The sequence below is a fragment of the Rhinopithecus roxellana genome, chromosome 21 (genome assembly GCF_007565055.1).
Source record: "Rhinopithecus roxellana isolate Shanxi Qingling chromosome 21, ASM756505v1, whole genome shotgun sequence".
NCBI lineage: Eukaryota > Metazoa > Chordata > Mammalia > Primates > Cercopithecidae > Rhinopithecus > Rhinopithecus roxellana.
In genome coordinates, this window is record NC_044569.1 from 48,416,225 (window position 1) to 48,438,695 (window position 22,471).

Below are 22,471 nucleotides of genomic sequence, written 5' to 3' on the forward strand. Positions count from 1 at the left end.
CATGCACGCTCCGTTTCCTCAAATTACACTTCTGCCTGAGAGAGTATGAACAAGCAAAGCCTTATGCACACATCAACTACACCAGGATTCAAGAGGACAGCTTTGACCTCTAGGTCCTTGCCCCCCATATGAATCGAGCTCCAAATTCATTCAGCAGGATTAATATGATGAGAGAAAAGCTTGCATTTGAGGTCGGGCATGGTGGCTCATGCCCATAATCCCAGCACTTTGGGAGACCAGGGTGGGCAAATCACTTGAGGTTAGGAGTTCGAGACCAGCCTGGCCAACATGGCGAAGCCCCATCTCTACTAAGAAATACAAAAATTAACCGAGCGTGGTGGTGCCCATCTGTAATCCCAGCTATGTGGTAGGCTGAGGCAGGAGAATCACTTGAACTTGGGAGGCGGAGCTTGCAGTAGCCGAGATTATGCCACTGCACTCCAGCCTGGGCAACAGAGCAAGACTCAGTCTCATAAATAAATAAATAAGCTTGCATTTGAGTTTGTCTGACTTTATGTCAGAAACTTATAGAGGAAGTAATAGTATAATAACTCTATTCAGCCAAATAAGTAAGTGGAGCTTTATCATCCATGCAAAGTTATGCGCATTGTCCCAGAGCTGATAGTTTTAGCCACACAAAAGAGAATTATCACCAGGACAAGGAATTTGTTCTAGGAGCAATAAATTGTGGGGTGAGTTATTCACTTCAGCTCATTGGTCTGGGCCTTCGAAATGGACAAGACTCCATCATCAGGTGACCAGCCTAGATACTCTATCACTGGGAGCTGTTACAAGCCCGGCTGATGTGAACAGAAAAGGAATGAGTGGACCTACCAAGGGATACCGGACAGTGGCCTCCACTTTCTCTACCCGGGTCGGCCAGTCTTCTTATCGGCACAGTCAGGATAATAAAACTCCAGGTTTATTTGGATCCCTCAGGGGACACTGCCACGTGGAAACAACTGCAGCTGTCATCTTGGACTTTACCCCCCAGTAGACTCAGTGGGGAAAGGGGGGAACATTCTGGGGACCTCTGTAGAGGGGCTTCAGACCTGGATAGATTTCCAAGCAGGGTAAAGTTCAACTTCCTCCAGGATATTTCCTTCAGCTGCTGCTGGGTTTTGCAATGTCCTCCCTTCATATTATCTAGAAATCCAGACCCTGTCCTTTTTTTTTTTTGAGTTTTGAAACGAACTCTCCCTCTTGCCCAGGCTGGAGTACAGTGGCATGATCTCGGCTCACTGCAACCTCTGTCTCCTGGGTTCAAGCAATTCTCCCTGTCTCAGCCTCCCGAGTAGCTGGGATTACAGGTGCCCACCACCACACCCGGCTAATTTTTGTATTTTTAGTAGAAATTGGATTTTTTTTGTCATGTTGGCCAGGCTGGTCTTGAACTCCTGACCTCAGGTGATCTGCCCACCTCAGCCTCCCAAAGTGCTGGAATTACAGGCATGAGTCACCGCACCTGGCCTGGATTGTCCTTTGTTTTTGTTTTGTTTTTTCTTTTTCATTGTTTTTTGAGACACAGTCTCACTCTGCGGTGGCACGATCTCGGCTCACTGCAACCTCTGCCTCCCAGGTTCAAGTGATTCTCCCGCCTCAGCCTCCAGAGTAACTGCGATTACAAGTGCATGCTGCCATGCCTGGCTAATTTTGTATTTTTAGTAGAGACAGGATTTCACCATGTTGGCCAGGCTGGTCTTGAACCCCTGACCTCAAGTGATCCACCCGCCTTGGCCTCCCAAAGTGCTAGTATTACAGGCATGAGCCACCATACCTAGCCCGGATTGTCCTTTGAATCGGTTTTAACACCTTGCCAATTTTCTCTTTAATTAGTTAAATATAATCTTTTTTTTTTGAGACAGGGTCTCACTCTGGTGCCCAGGCTGGAGTGCAGTGGTGTGATCATGGCTCACTGCAGCCTTGATTTCCAGGCTCAGCAATTCTCTCACCTTGGCCTCCAGAGTAGTTGGAACCACAAGCATAAGCCACCAAACCTGGCTATTTTTTTATTATTATTATTTTTTGTAATAATGGGATCTCACTACGTTGCCCAGGCTAGTCTCCAACTCCTAGGCTTAAGCGATCCTCCTGCCTTGGCCTACCAAAGTGCTGGGGTTACAGGCATAAACCACCATGCCCAGCAAAATCTTATCATGTATTCACTTTTCAAAAAAATCTACTCCCGGCTGAGCGCAGTGGCTCACGTCTGTAATCCCAGCGCTTTGGGAGGCTGAGGCAGGTGGATCAGTCAGGAGTTCAAGACCAGCTTGGCCAACATGGTGAAACCCCGTCTCTACTAAAAATACAAAAACTAGCCAGGCGTGGTAGCAGGCGCCTATAATCCCAGCTACTCAGGAGGCTGAGGCAAGAGAATCTCTTGAACCCAGGAGGCGGAAGTTGCAGAGAGCCGAGATCATGCCACTGCACTTCAGCCTGGGAGACAGAGTGAGATTCCTTCTCAAAAAAAAAAAAAAAAAAAAGTCTACTCCTGATAATTTCCACCTATTGGATTTAGTTCTGCTCTGACCCTCATCCATGCGGTGATTCAAGTCCCAGAAGACTGTCAACGTGGATCCCACCCCAGGGTCTTTTCTGTTCCAGGCCAAACATTCCCAATCTACCTAGCAATACACTAATTACAAGCTGCAAATCAGACAGGCCTGGTTTGGAATCCCTTGTCTACAACTTTATACCTAAGTACCCTTGGCAAGTTACTCAGTATTGCTTATCTCCATTTCCCTCACCTGTGTAAAGGGAATAGAAATGCCCATTCCAGGCTGGGCGTGGTGGCTCATGCCTGTAATCCCAGCTCTCCGGGTGGCTGAGGCAGGCAGATCACTTGAGGTCAGGAATTCAAGACCAACCTGGCTAACATGCAGAAACCCCCTCTCTACCAAAAAATACAAAAACTGGGCTGGGCACGGTGGCTCATGCCTGTAATCCCAGCACTTGGGGAGACCAAGGTGGGAAGATCATTTGAAGTCAGGAATTTGAGACCAGCCTGGCCAACATGGTGAAACCCCATCTCTACTAAAAAATACAAAAATTAGATCGGGCGTAGTGGCTCATGCCTGTAATCCCAGCACTTTGGCAGACTGAGGCGGGTGAATCACGAGGTCAAGAGATCAAGACCACACTGGCCAACGTGGTGAAACCTCGTCTCTACTAAAAATACAAACATTAGCTGGGTGTGGTGGCACACACCTGTAGTCCCAGCTTCTCGGGAGGCTGAGGCAGGAAAATCACTTGAACCCAGGAGGCAGAGGTTGCAGTGAGCCGAGATCGTGCTGCTGTACTCCAGCCTGGTGACTGAGCGAGACTTCGTCTCATAAATAAATAAATAAATAAGCCAGCATGGTGGCGGGCACCTTTAATCCCAGGTACTTGGAACATTGAGGCAGGAGAATCGCTTGAACCCAGGGAGGCAGAGGTTCTAGTGAGCTGAGATCATGCCACTGCACTCCAGCCAGTGCGACAGAGTGAGACTCCATCCCCCCCCCAAAAAAAGTATATATACACAAAAAATTGAGGCCAAGGCAAAAGAATCACTTGCACCTGGGAGGCAGCAGTTGCAGAGAGCTGAGATGGCACTGCTGCACTTCAGCCTGGGTGACAGAGTGAAACTCTGTCTTAAAAGAAAAAAATTGCCCACCCCAGAGACACTATGTCAGACAGACTCCAGGATGGCCCCTGCAGCATTCACCTGCTGGTACTCATTCTCTTGTGCCACCCTGGGGAGCAAGGACAGGGTGCTACATGCATCCTTTGCCCACAAAAATAATGGGGAAAAGCTTCTTCCGACGCTGAACTGGTGCCATCTAGTGGCCCATGGTGTCCCTCAGCCACTCCACCACACAAATGTGTCCTTCAAATGAAGTTTTTGTGAATAGTAGTATTCAGGGCTTCTTTCTGGACTGACCCTTGGCAATATCCAAGACAGGTTTCCCCATAATTTTGGTATCTCTTTTCTGAAATTCTCTCCCATGGCAGGCAGGTGTAATGGAAAGAAAGCAAACGGTGTCAGGCTCACCTAGCTCTACGCATAATGCATCCCCAACCACTTACTGGCTGTAGGACCTTGGGCAAACTACCAAACTTCCCTGAGCCCCAAGTTCATCCTCTGTAAAACGTGGGTAGCACAATCCTCCTTACAAAGCTCTTCTGGGGAATATGTGGAAGGAACCATACCCAGTGCTCAGCATACAAGTAGATGCTCGCTAAATAATTAGCTGTATTTTCATTTCATGTCTTCCCCTTTATCATAGTTCCATCCTATCTTCTCTCTGGGCTCCAGAATTACTTTCCATTACCTAAAATATTCATTGACACTAAGAAGTGTGAGACTGGGCCGGGCGCGGTGGCTCAAGCCTGTAATCCCAGCACTTTGGGAGGCCGAGACGGGCGGATCACGAGGTCAGCAGATCGAGACCATCCTGGCTAACACGGTGAAACCCCGTCTCTACTAAAAATACAAAAACTAGCCGGGCGAAGTGGCGGGCGCCTGTAGTCCCAGCTAATCGGGAGGCTGAGGCAGAAGAATGGCGTAAACCCGGGAGGCGGAGCTTGCAGTGAGCTGAGATCCGGCCACTGCACTCCAGTCCGGGCGACAGAGCGAGACTCCGCCTCAAAAAAAAAAAAAAAAAAAAAAAAAGAAGTGTGAGACTGAATGTATAACTCTCCCCAGGAACACAAAGGATTCACCCCAGGAGGCCTGGGGTTCCGTCCTGCTCCAGCTCTGCCATTTACTGGGTTAGTTTACCTTTCTTGTAACCAAAAAAAAAAAAAAAAAAAAAAAATGCGTTGTAAAGATTATTTGATTTAATGAATGCGAAAGTAACTCACATAAAACAAGCATTCAGGCCAGGAGCTGTGGCTCACGCCTGTAATCCCAGCACTTTGGGGTTCCAGCACAAGGAGGGTGAATCACTTGAAGTCAGGAATTCAAAACCAGTCTGGCCAATATGGCAAAACCCTGTTTCTACTAAAAAAAAAAAAAAAATATATATATATATATATATATATACACACACACACACACACACACACACACACACACACAAATTAGCCGGGCATGCTGGCGTGCTTTTGTAATTCCAGCTACTTGGGAGGCTGAGGCACTAGAATCACTTGAACCTGGGAGGTGGAGATTGCAGCGAGCCAAGATCTTGCCACTGCACTCCAGACTGGGAGACAGAGTGAGACTCTGTCTCAAAAAAAAGAAAAGCATTCAATAAAGATTAATATTCATTCCAGAAATAGATGAATTTTACAAGAGGAAAGATGGAAGGAGGCAACGCTAACATAATTAGTCACTGGTGGAATTTTAGACATGAAGTCATCCAGGCACAAATTGTATCTAATTGCATTGCCAACTCTACATAGGCATGTTAATCCCAGTCTCATTGTCCACTTCAAGTTTTTAGAAGAGTATTTGTCACTGGATATGTTGAACAAATCAACTCTTTAATAATTGTTAGTATAAAGGAGTTAGCACGTTGAAAAGAAATGGGACTAACATGGTGAAGAGGAGGATGAGGAAGCAGCTGACTGCACACACAGACAATGCTCACGCAGCTGAACCATCATTTATTGCCAGGGCATAGTGGTTGCTCCTTACTCTGTCCATCATCCAGGGTCCCAGCTGGAAACAGAATTCGCCAAGGGTAGCTCAAGTGAAAAAACCCTAATGAAGGGACTCCCAGTAGAGGCATAGATAGAGTTAAGGGAGGAAACAAACAAAGACTGCTCACTTCCCCTTGGATAGAGGAGGAAAGGAGAAGATGGAGCTACTAGAGCCCAGTGAGACCTGAAGTCACGGAGGAGGACCACCATTGGGAGCGGGGATCACAGAGGAAACAACTAGCATCAGATTCTCCACAGCAAGCAAGAGACAGCCCTGGACTTTGGGAATTTTTGTCTGTAGAATTTTCCCTTGTGTGTATGATTAATTTAACTATTAAAATAAATTTTTAATTAACACATAATAATTGTACATATTTATGGGGTACATAATGATGTTTTAATACACATCATGTATGTATAGTGATCAGACAGATCAAGGTGATTCATATACCCATCATCTCAAGCATTTATCATTTCCTTGTGTTGGGAACATTCAACATCCTCCTTCTAGCTATTATTGTTAACTATGTCATCCTACAGTGGTAGAGAACATTAAACCTTATTCCTCTTATCTAGCTGTAATTTTGTATCCTTTAGCAAATCTCTCCCTATCCTTCCCTTTCCCTACCCTTCCAGCTTCTAGTATCCTCTGTTCTACTTTTTACTTCTATGAGATAAACTTTTTTTTAGCTTCCACACATAATGTGCAGGGTTTAACCTGCTGTTCTGGCTTTTTTTTTTTTTTTTTTTAGATGGAGTTTTGCTCTTGTCACCCAGGCTGGAGTGCAATGGTACAATCTCAGCCCACCGCAACATCCCCCTCCTGGGTTCAAGCAATTCTCCTGCCTCAGCCTCCTGAGTAGCTGGGATTACAGGTGCCCACCACCATGACCAGTTACTTTTTGTATTTTTAGTAGAGATGGGGTTTCAACATGTTGGCCAGGCTGGTCTTGAACTCCTGACCTCAGGTGATCTGCCCGCCTTGGCCTCCCAAAGTGCTGGGATTACAGGCGTGAGCCACCGCACCCAGCATCTGCCTTATGTCACTTAACATAATGTCCTCCAGTTATATCCATGTTGCCTCAAATGACAGAATTTCATTCATTTTTATGGCTGAATAGTATTCCATTGTGTATTTATATCATAATTTCTTTATGCATTCATCTGTTGTTAAATACCTAGGTTGTTTCCATACCTTGGCTAGTGTGAATATTGCTGCAATAAACATGAGGATGCAGAGGTATCTTCAATATACTGATTTCCTTTCCTTTGGGTAAATGCCCAGTAGTGGAATTGCTGGATCATATGGTAGTTCTACTTGTAGTTTTTTAAGGACCCTCCATACAGTTCTCCACCGTGGCCATACTAGTTTACATTCCCAGCAGCAGTGCATAAGAATTCTCTTTTCTCTACATACTTGCTAGCATTTGTTAGCTTTTGTCTTTTTGATAATAGCAGTTCTAACTGGGAAGGGATGATACCTCATTGTGGTTTTAATTTGCATTTCCCTGATGATTAGTGATGTTGAGCATTTTTTCATATATGTATTTGCCATATGTACATCTTCTTTTGAGAAATGTCTATTCAGATCATTTGCCCATTTTTTAAATTGGATTTTTTTTTTTTTTTTTTTTTGCTGTTGAGATGTTTGAGTTCCTTGCATGTTCTGGATATTAATTCCCTGTTAGATAGTTTGAAAATACTTTCTCCCATTCTTTAGGTTGTCTTTTCACTGTGTTGAATGTTTTCATTGCTATGCAGAAGCTTTTTAGTTTGATATCATCCTATTTGTTTATTTTTGCTTTTTTTGCTTTTGTTGCTTTTGAGCTCTTATTCAAAAAATATTTTCCCAAGCCAATGTCCTAAAGTGTTTGTCCTATGTTTTCTCCTAGTAGTTTTGGTTTTTGTTCACTTATTTTTGTTTGTTTTGAGATGGAGTTGTGCTCTTTTGCCCAGGCTGGAGTGAAGTGGCGCAATCTCAGCTCACTGCAACCTCCGCCCCCCAGGTTCAAGTGATTCACCTGCCTCAGCCTCCCGAGTAGCTGGGATTACAGGCGCCCACCAACACACCTGGCTGATTTTTTGTATTTTTAGCAGAAATGGGGCTTCACCATGTTGGCCAGGCTGGTCTCGAACTCCTGAACTCAAGTGTGATCCACCCACCTCAGCCTCCCAAAGTGATAGGATTACAAGTGTGAGCCACTGCACCTGACCTTCTCCTAGTAGTCTTATAGTTTTAAATCTTACATTTAGGTCTTTGATGCATTTTCAGTTGGTTTTTGTATAGCGTGAGAGGTGGAGGTCTAGTTTAATTCTTCTGCATAAAAATAACCAGAATCATTTATTGAAGAGATCACCCTTTGCTCAATGAGTATTCTTGGCATCTTTGTCAAAAATCAGTTGGCTATAGTCATGTGAATTTACTTCTGGGTTCTCTATTCTGTTCCATTGGTTTATGTGTCTGTTTTTATGTCAGTACCATGCTGTTACTATAGCTTTGTACTATAAAGTCTTGTAGCATCATGCCTCCAGCTTTGTACTTTTTGCTCAGGATTCCTTTGGCTATACAGTCGTTTGTGGTTTGGTACAAATTTTAGGATTGTTTTTCTATTTCTGTGAAGAATGTCATCGGTATTTTGATAGAGATTTAGTTGAATCTGTAGATTGCTTTGGGTAGTATGGTTATTTTAACAACAGTTATTCCGACCTGTGAGCATGGGATGGCTTCCAATTTATTTATTTATATATTTTATTTTATTTTATTTTATTTATTTTTCTTTTTTGAGGTAGAGTCTTGCTCCATTGCCCAGGCTGGAGTGTAGGGGCACAATCTTGGCTCACTGCAACCTCCGCCTCCCGGGTTCAAGCAATTCTTTTGCCTCAGCCCCCCAAGTAGCTAGGATTAACAGGCACGCACCACCATGCCCGGCTAATTTTTTTGTATTTTTAGTAGAGATGGTTTCACCATGTTGGCCTGGCTGGTCTCAAACTCCTGACCTCAGGTGATCCACCCTCCTCAGCCTCCCAAAGTGCTGGGATTATAGGTGTGAGCCACCACACCAGGTGTCTTCCAATTCGTGTTCTCTTCCATTTCTTTCACTGGTGTTCTCTAGTTTGCCTAGCAGATACTTTCTTACTTCCTTGGTTAAATTTATTCTTAGGGGCTGGGCTTGGTGGCTCACACCTGTAATCCCAACACTTTGAGAGGCCAAGTTGGGCGGATCACTTGAGGTCAGGAGACCAGCCTGGCCAATACGGTGAAACTCCATCTCTACTAAAAAATACAAAAATTAGGTCAAGCGCAGTGGCTCACACTTGTAATCCCAGCACTTTGGGAGGCTGAGGCAGGTGAATCACAAGGTCAAGAGATCAAGACCATCCTGGCCAACATGGTGAAACCCTGTCTCTACTAAAAATACAAAAATCAGCCGGGCATGGTGGCAGGTGCCTGTAATCCCAGCTACTCAGGAGACTGAGGCAGGAGAATCACTTGAACCCAGGAGGTGGAGGTTGCAGTGAACAGAGATTGCAGCACAGCACCCCAGCCTGGGCAACAAGAGCAAAACTCCATCTCAAAAAAAGAAAAAATTATTCTTAGGGTTTGGGGTTTTTTGGGGGGCGGGATTGGGGTGTAACTATGGTAAATGGGATTATCTTCTAAATCTTTTTTCTTTTTTTTGAGATGGGAGTCTTGCTATGTTGCCTAAGCTGGTCTGAACCCCTGGGCGCAGCAATCTGCCTGCCCTAGCCTCCTAAGTAGCTGGGATTACAGACATACACCATTGTGCCATCTTGATTTCTTTTCTTGTTTGTGTCTAGAAATGCTACTTGTTTTTGAATATTGATTTCGTATCCTGCAACTTTATTAAATTCACTTATTAGTTCTGATAATTATTGAGTAGAGTCTTTATAGTTTTCTCTTTTTTTGAGACAGAGTCTTGCTCTGTTGCCCAGGCTGGAGTGCAGCAGTGTGATCTCAGCTCTCTGCAACGCCCGCCTCCCAGGTTCAAGTGATTTTCCTACCTCAGCCTCCTGAGTAACTGGGATTACAGGGATAAGTCACCACGCCCAGCTAATTTTTTTGTATTTTTAGTAGAGACAGGGTTTCGCCATGTTGGCCAGTCTAGTCTCAAACTCCTGACCTCAAGTGATCCACTTTCCTCAACCTCCCAAAGTGCTGGGATTACAGGCATGAGCCACCTCATCCGGCCTGATTTTTCTCTATATAAAATCATGTCATCTGTAAACAGGGACAATTTTACTTCCTTCTTTTCAAATTGAATGTCCTTTTTTTTCTTTCTTTTGCCTAATTGCTCTGGCTAGGACTTCCAGTATTATGTTGTAATTCAATAAATATTTGTTGAGAACTTATTATAAACAAAAAATTATTCTAGGCACTGGAGGGAAAAAAGACGAGAACTATGTTTTCTGCCGGGCGCGGTGGCTCACACCTGTAATCCCAGCACTTTGGGAGGCCAAGGTGGGCGGATCACCTGAGCTCAGGAGCTCGAGACCAGCCTGGCCAACATGGCGCAACCCCCTCTCTACTAAAAATACAAAAATTAGCCGTGGTGGCATGAGCCTGTAATCCCAGCTACTGGGGAGCCTGAGGCAGGAGAATCATTGAAACCCAGGAGTCGGAGGTTGCAGTGAGTGGAGATCACGCCACTGCACTCCAGCCTGGGCGACAGAGCAAGACTCTGTCTCAAAAAAAAAAAAGAACTATGTCTTCAGGAAGCTTACATTTTTTGAAAAAGAGATAGAAATTTAAGAAGAAAACTAATAAATGTGATAATTTCATTCAGTGAGATATGTTGTGAGGACAATAAAACAAGATTATATATCAGAGAGGAGCTCCATAGACTGTGTCAGGGAAGGAGTTGAGGCTTCAGTGACTGGAAGAAGCCAACATGTGAAGACCTAGCTGTAAATCATCTTACATGGAAGGAAGGGCAAAAGCAAAGGCATTAAGACAGGAATGAGTTAACTGTCTCCCTGAAGCAGCAAGAAGCCAGTGTGGCTGGAGCAAAGTCAGTGCAGAGGAAAAAGATAGGAAATGAGGGCCTGGAGCTAGATCAGCCTGCACAGCACAGTAAGCAGTTTGGACTTTATTGGGTGTGAAATGTGAAGTCTTTCAAAGGTTTTAACCTGGGAAGTGCTTTGGAGAGAAGTGAGGAGTGTTATATTATATAGTTTATATTTTTTAAAGATTACATTTTTCTAGTTATAGTTATTATAGTTCTAGAAACTATATTTTAGGAAAACCAAATCACCCCAGTTAATAAGAGAAAGCTTTTTACAAAGAATGCCAAGCTATTTCAGACTAAAGAAAAATAAACAGATTTGGCAACCAAACACAATGTCTTATTCTGAATTTGGCTCTTCGTCCAAAAAAAATTCCATAAAAGATACTGTTGGGATAATTGGCGGCAATTAAATATGGTCTCTAGATTAAATAATATTATTATAGTAAATGTTAAATTTCCCGATTCTAATAACTGATTACAAAAGAGAACAACCTGGCCGGGCACGGTGGCTCACGCCTGTAATCCCAACACTTTGGGAAGCCAAGGAGGGCAGATCACCTGAAGTCAGGAGTTCGAGACCAACCTGGCCAACATGGTGGAACCCCATCTCTACTAAAAATACAAAAATTAGCCGGATGTGGTGGTGGGAGCCTGTAATCCCAGCTACTCAGGGGGCTGAAGTAGGAGAATCGCTTGAACCCAGGAGGCGGAGCTTGTAGTGAGCCGAAATCACACCACTGCACTCCAGTGTGGGCGAAAGAGCAAGACTCTGTCTCAAAGAAAAGAAAAAAGAAAAGATTTGCTAACCCCTGTCTAGTCTCAAGGAGAGCAGACAGTCATTACCACATCCCAGTTGTCAACCTCAGCATTCCTCAGGATGGTTACCCAGGTATGTCTGCTGGAGGATACAATGTGGAGTAGACAACAGCATCTATAATGTACTCCAGCCAAAAATACCTAATTTGAATCCACCCAGTTAAAAGCTATGATACCACAAAGAAGCAACTAGACAAATCCAGAAGATGGTAAATTATATAGATTCACTGGCTTGCCATCTTCAACAAGACTATCATGAAAACAGAAACTATGGAAGATTAAAAGAGATTCAAGAGAGCCGGGCACGGCGGCTCATGAGATCTCAGCACTATGGGAGGCCGAGGCAAGAAGATCACTTGAACTCAGGGCTTCAAGACCAGTCTGGGCAACATAGCGATACCTCTTCTCTACAAATAATTTAAAAATTAGCTGGGCATTGTGGCACGTGCCTGTAGTTCCAGCTACTCAGGAGGTTGAAGTGAAAGAGTTGCTTGAGCCCAGGAAATCGAGGCTGCAGTGAACAGTGATTGCACCACTGCACCTCCAGCCTGGGTGACAGAGTGAAACTCCATCTGAAAAAAAAAAAAAAAAAAAGAGGCTCAAGAAACAACAACCAGGCCTGGCGTGGTGTCTCATACCTGTAATCCCAGTACTTTGGAAGGCTGAAGGGGGTGGATCACTTGAGGTTGGGAGTTCGAGACCAGCCTGGCCAACATGGTGAAACCCCATCTCTACTAAAAACACAAAAATTAGCCGGGCATGTGGCAGGTACCTGTTATCCCAGGTACTCAGGAGGCTGAGGCAGGAGAATCACTTGAACCCTGGAGGCAGAGGTTGCGGTGAGCTGAGATTGCGCCACTACACTCCAGCCTGGGCAACAGCAAGCCCATCTCAAAAATGAAATAAAAAGAAACAACAACCCGATGTCATGTGGGACCTAGATTGGGTCTTGCTTTGTTTCTGTTTTTTTGTTGTGACTGCTTTTGTTTGTCTGTTTGTTGAGACAGAGCCTTGCTCTGTTGCCCAGGCTGGAGTGTAGTGACATGATCTCAGCTCACTGCAACCTCTGTCTTCCAGCTTCAAGCAATTCACATGCCTCAGCCTCCAGAGTAGCTGGGACCACAGGTGTGTGCTACCATGCCCTGCTAATTTTTTCTATTTTTACTACAGACAGGGTTTCACCATGTTGGCCACGCTAGTTTTGAACTCCTGGTCTCAAGTGATCTGCCTGCCTCAGCTTCCCAAAGTGCTAGGATTACAGATGTGAGTCACTGTGCCTGGCGGGTCTTGCTTTGAACAAACCAACTAGAAAGGACATTTGGGGAACAACTGGGATAACTGAAATTGAGGTTAGGTATTAGAAGAAATGAAAATGTACCAACACGGTAAAATTGAGATTAACTGGAAAAAAATCAGATTATGAAATAGTATGTACAGTATAATTTCACCTGGTAAGTATATATGTATATACATACATGAAGTATATATCTCACACTATGCTAGAAGGATATACATTGAAGGTTAATCTTTTGGAAATATAAGGATTTTATTTTCTTAATCTGCTTATCTGCTATATCTGACTTTCCACAAAACACATATAAATAATTTTAAATTTTTACTTGTTATTTATTTATTGTGATAGAGTCACTCTGTCACCCAGGCTGGAGTGCAATGGTATGAACTTGGCTCACTGCAACCTCTGCCTTCTGGGTTCAAGCGATTCTCCTGCCTCAGCCTCCCAAGCACCTGGAATTACAGGCACATACCACCATGCCCGGCTAATTTTTTTTCTTTTTCTTTTTTTTTTTTTTTTGAGACAGAGTCTTGCTCTGTCACCCAGACTGGAGTGCAGTGGCACGATCTTGGCTCACTACAACCTCTGCCTCCCAGGTTCAAGCCATTCTCCTGCCTCAGCCTCCCAAGTAGCTGGGACTACAGGCGTGTGCCACCACGCCTGGCTAATTTTTTGTATTTTTAGTAGAGAGAGACGGGGTTTCATCGTGTTAGCCAGGACGGTCTTGAGCTCCTGATCTCGTGATCCACCCGCCCAGGCCTCTCAAAGTGCTGGGATTACAGGCATGAGCCACCTTGCCCAGCAACTTTTTCTACTTTTAGTAAAGACAGGGTTTCACCATGTTGGCCGGGCTGATCTTGAACTCCTGGCCTCAAGTGATCTGCCCACCCTGGCCTCCCAAAGTGCTGGGAATACAAGCGTGAGCCACTGTGTCTGGCCAATTTTAAATTTTTAAATAAATAAATTGCTCTGGCTGCTCTAGATGGATTACACAGGCAATCAAGAGTGGAAGCCAGTTGTCTAGTTGATCAGCAATATGCTTTTCAGTATGTTTCCCAAGTCTAGGTGGAAGCCAGATTCTTGCTGGAAATGAGGCTTCTCCTTCATGGGAATCCCACATACATGGCCAAAGAGATCTTATGGCTGGGAGCACAAACTGGGTATGTTAAAGGGCTTGATATTCTCCAGGGTATTTTGTTGTCTAACAAAGCTGGTTAGAGATTTGCACAGGTCCACAGAGCTGCTCAGTAGAGGGAGGATCTGGAGGAGTGCTATCCAGCAGCCCAAAGGCAGGGCACCAGCCCTCTTTGAAGTTATACAAAGGCCCAGCCAGGGAAATCACAAGCACACACACATATCCAACATCAGTTAATGACAAGATGAGAAAGAAAATGTACTTTTAAATTTGATCTTAAAACAATTCACACCTCTTAAAAATTATGCAGAATAAGCTGGGTGTGGAGGCTCACACCTGTAATCCCAGCACTTTGGGAGGCTGAGGTGGGTGGATTACAAGGTGAGGAGTTTGAGACCAGCCTGGCCAATATGATGAAACTAAAAATACAAAAATTAGCCAGGCGTGGTGGCACGTGCCTGTAGTCCCAGCTGCTCAGGAGGTTGAGGCAGGAGAATTGCTTGAACCTGGGAGGCAGAGGTTGCAGTGAGCTGAGATGGTGCCACTGCACTCCAGCCTGGGCAACAGAGAGAGACTCTGTCTAAAAAAAGAAAAAATATATATATAATAATAGTAAGCAAACTTTGCAGCTTGAGGAATTAAAGTGTCTCACAAACGGAATGAAATCCCTTAGGAAAGCCTAGTGAAGAAAAATGTCAGCTATTACCCTAACTCTGGGAGGTAAGGGAGAGACAGCCAGGCCGCAGAGAGGAGCAGCCAGGAGCCCAACGTCTGGAGAGGCGAATAAAAGGACTCCAGCCGCCTGAGTAAGGGATTACATTTTCTGATTGTTGCGAAAAGAATTCCCCTTTCCTAGCTAATAAGGCCAATTTCTAAGTGAAGCTCAAAACAGCATTGTATGGAAGGCTCAAAATGAGAAGAACAAAGTAAATCCCTGGTAAGGGATTAAGAGTTTCCTCTCCCCCCACCACCCTACCCTACTGCCTGCTCTCCTGGAGGCCCAGGAGCCAATCCTCTAAAGAGAATTCTACGAGGGGCAGGAAGAAGTGGATGATAATGCTGAAAGACAGAGCATTGAATATTCACTCATCTGAAAATCCCCAAAGACATTGCTTTCTAAGAAGATGGTCAGAGTAATCCATACTGGCCAACTGATTTAATGTGCCACACTGACAAACCCTTTCCTAAGAATTTATAACCTCAACTAAAAACAGTTGTTTGGACAAACTGTCAAACTCCTGCAGGGCCCACTTGACATCTGTCTTTGTCAGGTCAGTGAGGAGAATGGCTATTACTTTGAAAAGGCTAAGGGTTCTTGTGTCCTGCTGCTCCCAGGAGATCTGCAGAGTAAGAGAAGTCTCGAAGCCTCGGTGGTTACCATTAGGCAGAACCCAACAGAAGTCCTCGGGAGAGCCGTGTTTAAATTCAGCACTTGCCCAAGGCCGGCTAATCGCTTGAGGTCAGGAGTTGCAGACCAGCCTGGCCAACATGGCAAAACCTTGTCTCTACTAACAATACAAAAAATTAGCCGAGCATGGTGGCAAGCACCTGTAATTCTAGCTACTTGGGAGGCTGAGGCAGGAGAATGCTTGAACCCTGGAAGGGGAGGTTGCAGTAAGCCAAGATTACACCACTGCACTCCAGCCTGGGCGGCAGAGCAAGACTCCATCTTAAAAAATTAACTAATTAATTAATTAATTAATTAATTCAGCGCTTGCTATGCCATTCCCACCTTCTTGGCCTTTGCCTGGATTTCTGCTACAGCTATCCTGGTGCTCTGCTTAGAATTCAATCCCGTGTTCCTGGCCTCACCAGTGTACCCAGCCTCAGCACCAGAATAGTCCTCCTCAACACAGTTTTCATTGGGTCCACCTTGATGAGTTCAGGCAGCAGCGAACGCGGAACGTGATGTGGTGGATCAAGCCCTGAGAACAGAGCCAAAGCTGGGGCGAAGAGAGACAGCTGACCAAGAGACAGACTGCCTGGGGCAGGACAGGAGGGCAAGACTAGAACAGAGAGTACAAGATCATCCGGAAACATGGCGGCCTGGGTAAGAAGCCGGGAAGGCATGCAAATGTGCAGAACTGGCAGCAAGGACCGTGGCAAAGAGCACAGGATTCAAAGGTATTAATAGAACTAGGCTCACATCCTGGCTCTATCCCTTCTGAACCTCAGTTTTCTTATCTGTAAAATGACACATTAATACCTGCTGCAGTGCACACTGCGATATGGTTCCCAGACACCTCCCAGGAATGAAGGATTCAGTGTCCCTCTGCTGAGAGTGCTTGGTTAGTCCTCTCTGAGGATTGGCTGAAGAAGACTGCCCCACCCAAGGTCACACCTTCTTCCTGGGGCCGCCCATAGCCAATGACTGAACAATAGGGGAGGAACAAATGCCCAGCCCTACCCACAACGTGAGGCAACTGCGGGAATCTTCAGCTACTGAATCCTGGGGTGGGGGAGTAGTGTTGGGGTGACGTCAGTCCCCTCTTCAGTTGGGCTTCCTGACGCTCTCTTCCAGTGTGGAACGCAGGCGCACGGTTTGCTCTCTGAGTCCGTTTCCTGGGCAGCCCAGCTTGCCACAGCCATCTCATCCAATCATGAGGTTCCGTTAACCTAGTTTTGTTTTGTTTTGTTTATTGTTTTTTTTTGTTTATTCTTCATTTGTTTTGAGACAAGGTCTCACTCTGTTACTTAGGCTGGAGTGCAGTGGCACGATCTCGGCTCACTGCAACCTCCACCTCCTGGGTTCAAGTGATTCTCATGCCTCAACCTCCAGAGAAGCTGGAACTACAGGCATGTGCCACCACTCCAGGCTAATTTTTGTATTTTTTGGTAAAGACAGGGTTTCACCATGGTGGCCAGGCTTGTCTGGAACTCCTGACCTCAGATGATCTGCCCGTCTCGGCCTCCCAAAATGCTGGGATTACAGGCGTGAGCCACCAAGCCTGGCCCGTGAACTATTAATAGTAAATGTAAAGCATCCAGCCACAACATGTGGTATAGGCTTGAGTATCCCTAACCCGAAAATCCGAAATCCGAAATGTTCCAAAATCCAAAACTTTTTGAGAGCCAACATAACACCGCAAGTGGAAAATTCCATACCTGACTTCACATGACAGGACACAGTGAAAATGCAGGTGCACAACCCAGTTTATTTAACATACCCAAGGAACAAAGACCCTCCCAGTGCCCTTCAGCTGCACTAGGTGCAGGCTGGACGCACCAAGGGCAGGTTCCCCTCAATGATGTCCCACATGGATCCAAGACCTATGTGCATTATTCATTGCAATTTTTTTACTTATTCTCTGCTCTATGGTATAAAAATATTGAAAGATAATCAAATTATTGAAAGAGAGAAAGTTCTTTTTTACACAAGTGCAATATAAAAAATGCTAATGGAATAACAGAATTACAAAATCATCATTTTTCAACACCTGATGACATAATTAATGTAGGCACTGAACTTTAATATCTCCTGAAGCAATTAGATGAAAAGCTGATGAGGAACTTCATAAGGAAGGGGTCACAGCAACAATTCCTGAACTCATTTCCCATCTTTTTGTTTGTTTGTTTGTCTTTGTTTTTAATTTTCGGTTCTGTAAACGGTGTCTGTGTTACCCAGGCTACAGTGAAATGGCATGATCATGGCTCACTGCAGCTTCAGACTCCAAGGCTCAAGCAATCCTCTCACCTTGGCCTCCCAAAGAACTGTGATTACAGGCATGAGCCACTGTGCCAGGCCAACTGCCCAGTGTTAATATCAGTAAAACTGAGACAATAAGATGACATTATGTACACACAAGGCAAAAGGAGAGTCAAAAATAATATAAGTAGTTTATTTGGGCCAAGTTTGAGGATCGCAACCTGGAAGCATAAATTCAAATTGCCTTGAATATATGCTCTGGTTAGCAGCAATTACAAGTAGATTTTTAAAGGAAAAAAGAAGAGGCAGTTTCTAAATTGTTTACCAAGAATTTACAGTGAAATAACACAAGCTAGCCGGGTACAGTGGCTCACGCCTGTAATCCCAGCACTTTGGGAGGCCGAGGCATGCAGATCATGAGGTCAGGATATCGAGACCATCCTGGCTAACACAGTGAAACCCCGTCTCTACTAAAAATACAAAAAATTAGCTGGGCGTGGTGGCATATGCCTGTAGTTTCAGCAGCTTGGGAGGCTGAGGCAGGAGAATGACTTGAACCCGGGAGGCGGAGGTTGCAGTGAGCAGAGATCGCGCCACTTTGTGTGTGTGTGTGTGTGTGTCCAGCCTGGGCGACAGAGTGAGACTCCACCTCAAAACAAACAAAACATAAGCTTTTGATTGGCAATACGTTGTTTTTGTATCACAAATTCCAGGAACATGAGAATAATGGGTAAGGCAGCTAGTCAGGAAACTACAGGAAAGAAAAGAAAGAACAAAATGTCATTAAACAATAGGCCGTGCTGGGATTACAGGTGTAAGTCACCTGTAATCCCAGCACTTTGGGAGGCCGAGACAGGCGGATTACAAGGTCAGGAGTTCGAGACCAGCCTGGCCAACATGGCAAAACCCCGTCTCTACTAAAAATACAAAAAATAGCTGGGCGTAGTGGTGAGCACCTGTAATCCCAGCTACTCCGGAGGCTGAGGCAGGAGAATTTCGCTTGAACCCGGGAGGAGGAGGTTGCAGTGAGCTGAGACAGTGCCATTGCACTTCAGCCAGGCAACACAGTGAGACTCCATCTCAAAAAAAAAAAAGAAAAGACATACTGCAACTACAAGCTGAACAGAATTAAGAATGCCTTGAAGACTACAGAAAGTGCCAACCAGCAGACAGACAAACTGAAGGAGTTTTATGGACAAGCGTTATGCCGTTTGGAATGCTATGATGAATGCTTAGCAGTATACAGAGATCTCACCTGAAACTCCCAAGATGATTATGATAAGGAAAGGAAAACAAACCTTTCAGCAGTTGTTACTCCTCAAAGCAATTGGGGAAAAGTTCCAGAGAACGTTGGGCCTCCAAGAAGGCACACATGAGCTGTGCTACAACACTGCACGTGCGCTGATTGTGTTATGCCCAGACCCTTTATTCCCCGAAAAAGTCCACCAGAATCCAGAGTCAAAGCCAAGCGGCAAGGATCTTTAATGCAAGTTCGAACTTGGTCCCTCTGTTTTACAACATACAAGAGGGCCCCGAATGATGCATGTGGCCGCTCTTTATAGCCCGATGCATACAGGATATGCAAGGTTACAGAGGTACAAAGGAATTCTTTTGGTTGCAGCATTACAACTGGTAATTGGTTAATACAATTAACAGTTTTCCATTTGTTCCCGCGCTTTTAGTAAAACTACAAACGGTTGTGATCTTATCAGGGGCTCTCTAGGTGGTGTTTCTGAGATGTGTGGGGGGATGTGTTTGTGTTGGGCTCAGGAAGTTGGGACAAAATAGGGGATTGTGTTTGTACTGGGTCCAGGACTAAGATATGTGGCAGACACCGGTAATTAGAGCAGGACAGAGACTTTCACAACGTTTGTCCTTACAATGTCCGGAGTCTATAGATAACCTAATTAACCTAATCGGTTAGGTCCGGGGTCGATCTTTAACTAGGCTGAGGGCGCCGCCCGGGCTGCTTGCCTGTGGACTTCATTTCTGCCTTTTAGTTTTTTTCATTTGATCTCTTTCAATTGGACAAGGCCAGCTGAACCAGGCCATGAAAATCCTACAAAAAGCTGAAGATCTCTGCCGCTGTTCGTTATCAGAAGACTCTGATGGGACTGAGGAAGACCCACAGGAAGGACTGGCCATCATTCATTGTCAGATGGCCTATATTCTGCAGCTTTGGGGTGGAACAGAGGAGGCTTTGCAACTTTACAGTCAAATAATAAAACTGAAACCAACAGATGTGGGATTACTAGCTGTAATTGCAAATAACATAATTACCATTAACACGGACCAAAACGTCGTTGACTCCAAGAAGAAGGTGAAATTAATCAATGCAGAAAGAGTGGAGTTTGAGCTTTCCAAGAAACAACTACAAGCTATAGAATTTAACAATGCTTTACTTGCTATGTACACAAACTAGGCCAATTAATGTCACAAAATATCCGCCAGTTTATAGTCCCAAAGTCCGGAGCATCTCCCATCTGTGTTAATCCAAGCTGCCCAGGTTTGCCTGGAAAGCAGCACACAAAAACAATAGAGCGGCTTCAGGAATTTTCAGATCAATATCCAGAAATGCAGCTGAAATTAAGCTGATCATGGCACAGCTGAAAATTTCTCAAGGTAGTATTTCTAAGCTTGTGTAATATTGAGAAGCATAGAGGAGTTAGAGCAGAAACCAGGCATGGTGTCTGTATTCGTGATCATATATAGCCATGAAGAAGATATTGATATTGCCATTGAGGTCTTCACACAAACTATTCAGTGGTGTCAAAACCATTGGCCCAATCTCCTGCTCATTTGTCCTTGATAAAAGAAGCTGCAAACTTCAAACTCAAATATAAACGGAAGAAGGAGGCAATTAGTGACCTAGAACAGCAATGGAAACAAAATCCAAAAGATTTTTACACCCTGGCACAGCTTATTTCTGCTTACTCACTTGTAGATCCAGAGAAAGACAGAGCTCTTTGTGAACACTTGTCATTATCAGACAGCATGTCTCTAAAAGTAGATGTCAAGGCTCTTGAAAATTCTCCTGGTGCTACATACATTTGGAAGAAGGGTGGAGAAGTTACTGGAGACGGTCAACAAAAGGGGCGAGGGTGGGAAAATTTGAAAAAGAGAAAAAGACGAGAAAATTGCCTAAGAATTATGACGCAAAAATTACCCCAGATCCAGAAAGATGGCTACCAATGCAAGAACATTCTTATTACGAGGGAAGAAAGAAGGGTAAAAATAAGGATCAGATTGGAAAAGGGACCCAGGGAGCAACTGCAGGAGCTTCATCAGAACTGGATGCCAGAAAAACTGTGAGCAGCCCACCCACCTCCCCAAGACCTGGCAGTGCAGCCACACTATCTGCCTCTACAAGTAACATCATACTCCCAAGATACAGAAACCTGCAGGGGCTCCAGCAACAAAAAAGAAACAGCAACAGAAAAAGAAGAAAGGTGGAAAAGGTAGCTGGTGATGAGAATATTCTTGCTGCAGGCTGTTTTTTAAACTAGTCTCAGGAATATAATTTTAAACTAGTCTAGGAATGTAATAAAGGTAACACACCAAGAAGAAGAAGAAAAAAAAAAAAGACGCTGCAGTGCGCTATGAATGAACCACCACACTCCAGCCTGGGCAACAGAGAGAGATTCCATCTAAAACAAAAAGTTCATTTAAGTTTTATAGGAAAATCACTGAAGGTTCAAAAGACAAACTATTCACTCAAAAGGAAGTGATCTCACAAGGCTTAAATGTCTTCTAATCTAATCCAATGCTGGCTGACAGAATCAAATGTGGTGTGACTATTTTTAATTATAGGCTTGATTTCTCCCTTAAATCAGAGAAAATAGGGTTGGAGTCCATATGGGAAGGAGAAAGAAGGGATAAAAGATGAGGAAGGCAAAGGCCAGATCATGGAAGGCTCTTATATCATCCCCAAATATTTGGAACAGAGGCCACAGGAAAAAAAAAAAAGGAACCCCAAAAAATGACATGATCATTCTGACAGTCATTTTAGAAAAATGACTCTGTCAGGGCCAGGCGTGGTGGCTCACGTCTGTAATCCCAGCACTTTGGGAGGCTGAGGTGGGCGGATCACATGAGGTCAGGAGTTCAAGACCAGACTGGCCAACATGACAAAATCCCATCTCTGCTAAAAATACAAAAATTAGCTGGGCGTCATGGTGGGTGCCTGTAATCCCAGCTGCTTGGGAGGCTGAGGCACAAGAATCACTTGAACCTGGAGGCGGAGGTTGCAGTGAGCTTAAATCACACCACTGCCCTCCAGCCTGGGGCCACAGAGTGAGACCTTGTCTCAAAAAAAAAAAAAAAGAGAGAAAGAAAGAAAAGAAAAATGACTGTCAGGAATATGGAGGATATATTAAAGTGCAGAAAAAAATAGGGCAAGAAGACCACTTAAGAGAATAATCCAGATTTTGTTAAATAATTGTATGTGCAAAGACAAGAAGAGGGGAGTCTCTCATCTTTCTGGTTTAAGATCCTAGGTGTATGGGGAAGTCACCAACCAAGGAAGGGAGAAACGCAGCGTCGCCTAGGGATGCAGAGTTTGGTCGCAGAAGCCTGCCTTGGATCCCAGGGCTGCCACTCCCAGCTGTAGCACCTTGGGTTTGCTGGGGAGTTCCTTTTTTTTTTTTTTTTTCTTTTTAACACATTGTAGCAGCCAGATCAACTTCATCATTTACAAACGGTTGTCCTAAGGATTACTTGAGGAAATGCATGTAGAAACACTGAAAATACTGCCTGGAATCTAGTAAGCTTATAGAATCATTGTTGTTACTCTTGTCACCATGCAACATAAAAGAGGAACTCGGGCGGGGGGTGGGGGGCGAAGATAAAGAGTTCTGTTTAAGGGCATGTTAGGTTTCAAATAACCTCAGGTCTTCAGGGACCTCCCAGAAAGGATGTCCAGGGAGTAG

General features: G+C 44.6%; 1 long non-coding RNA gene and 1 pseudogene across 1 annotated transcript; one reads left to right on the forward strand and one right to left on the reverse strand.

The window, feature by feature from the left end:
* Positions 1-13,700: 13,700 nt before the first annotated feature.
* On the reverse strand, positions 13,701-16,138 carry LOC104656836. The gene is made up of 2 exons (XR_747189.1): positions 16,104-16,138; positions 13,701-15,822 (listed from the first exon to the last, which is right to left on the reverse strand). It is a non-coding gene; the product is annotated as an uncharacterized LOC104656836 (long non-coding RNA).
* A 2,131-nt stretch (positions 16,139-18,269) lies between these two features.
* LOC104656843 lies at positions 18,270-21,012 on the forward strand (annotated as a pseudogene).
* The last annotated feature ends 1,459 nt before the right edge of the window (positions 21,013-22,471 follow it).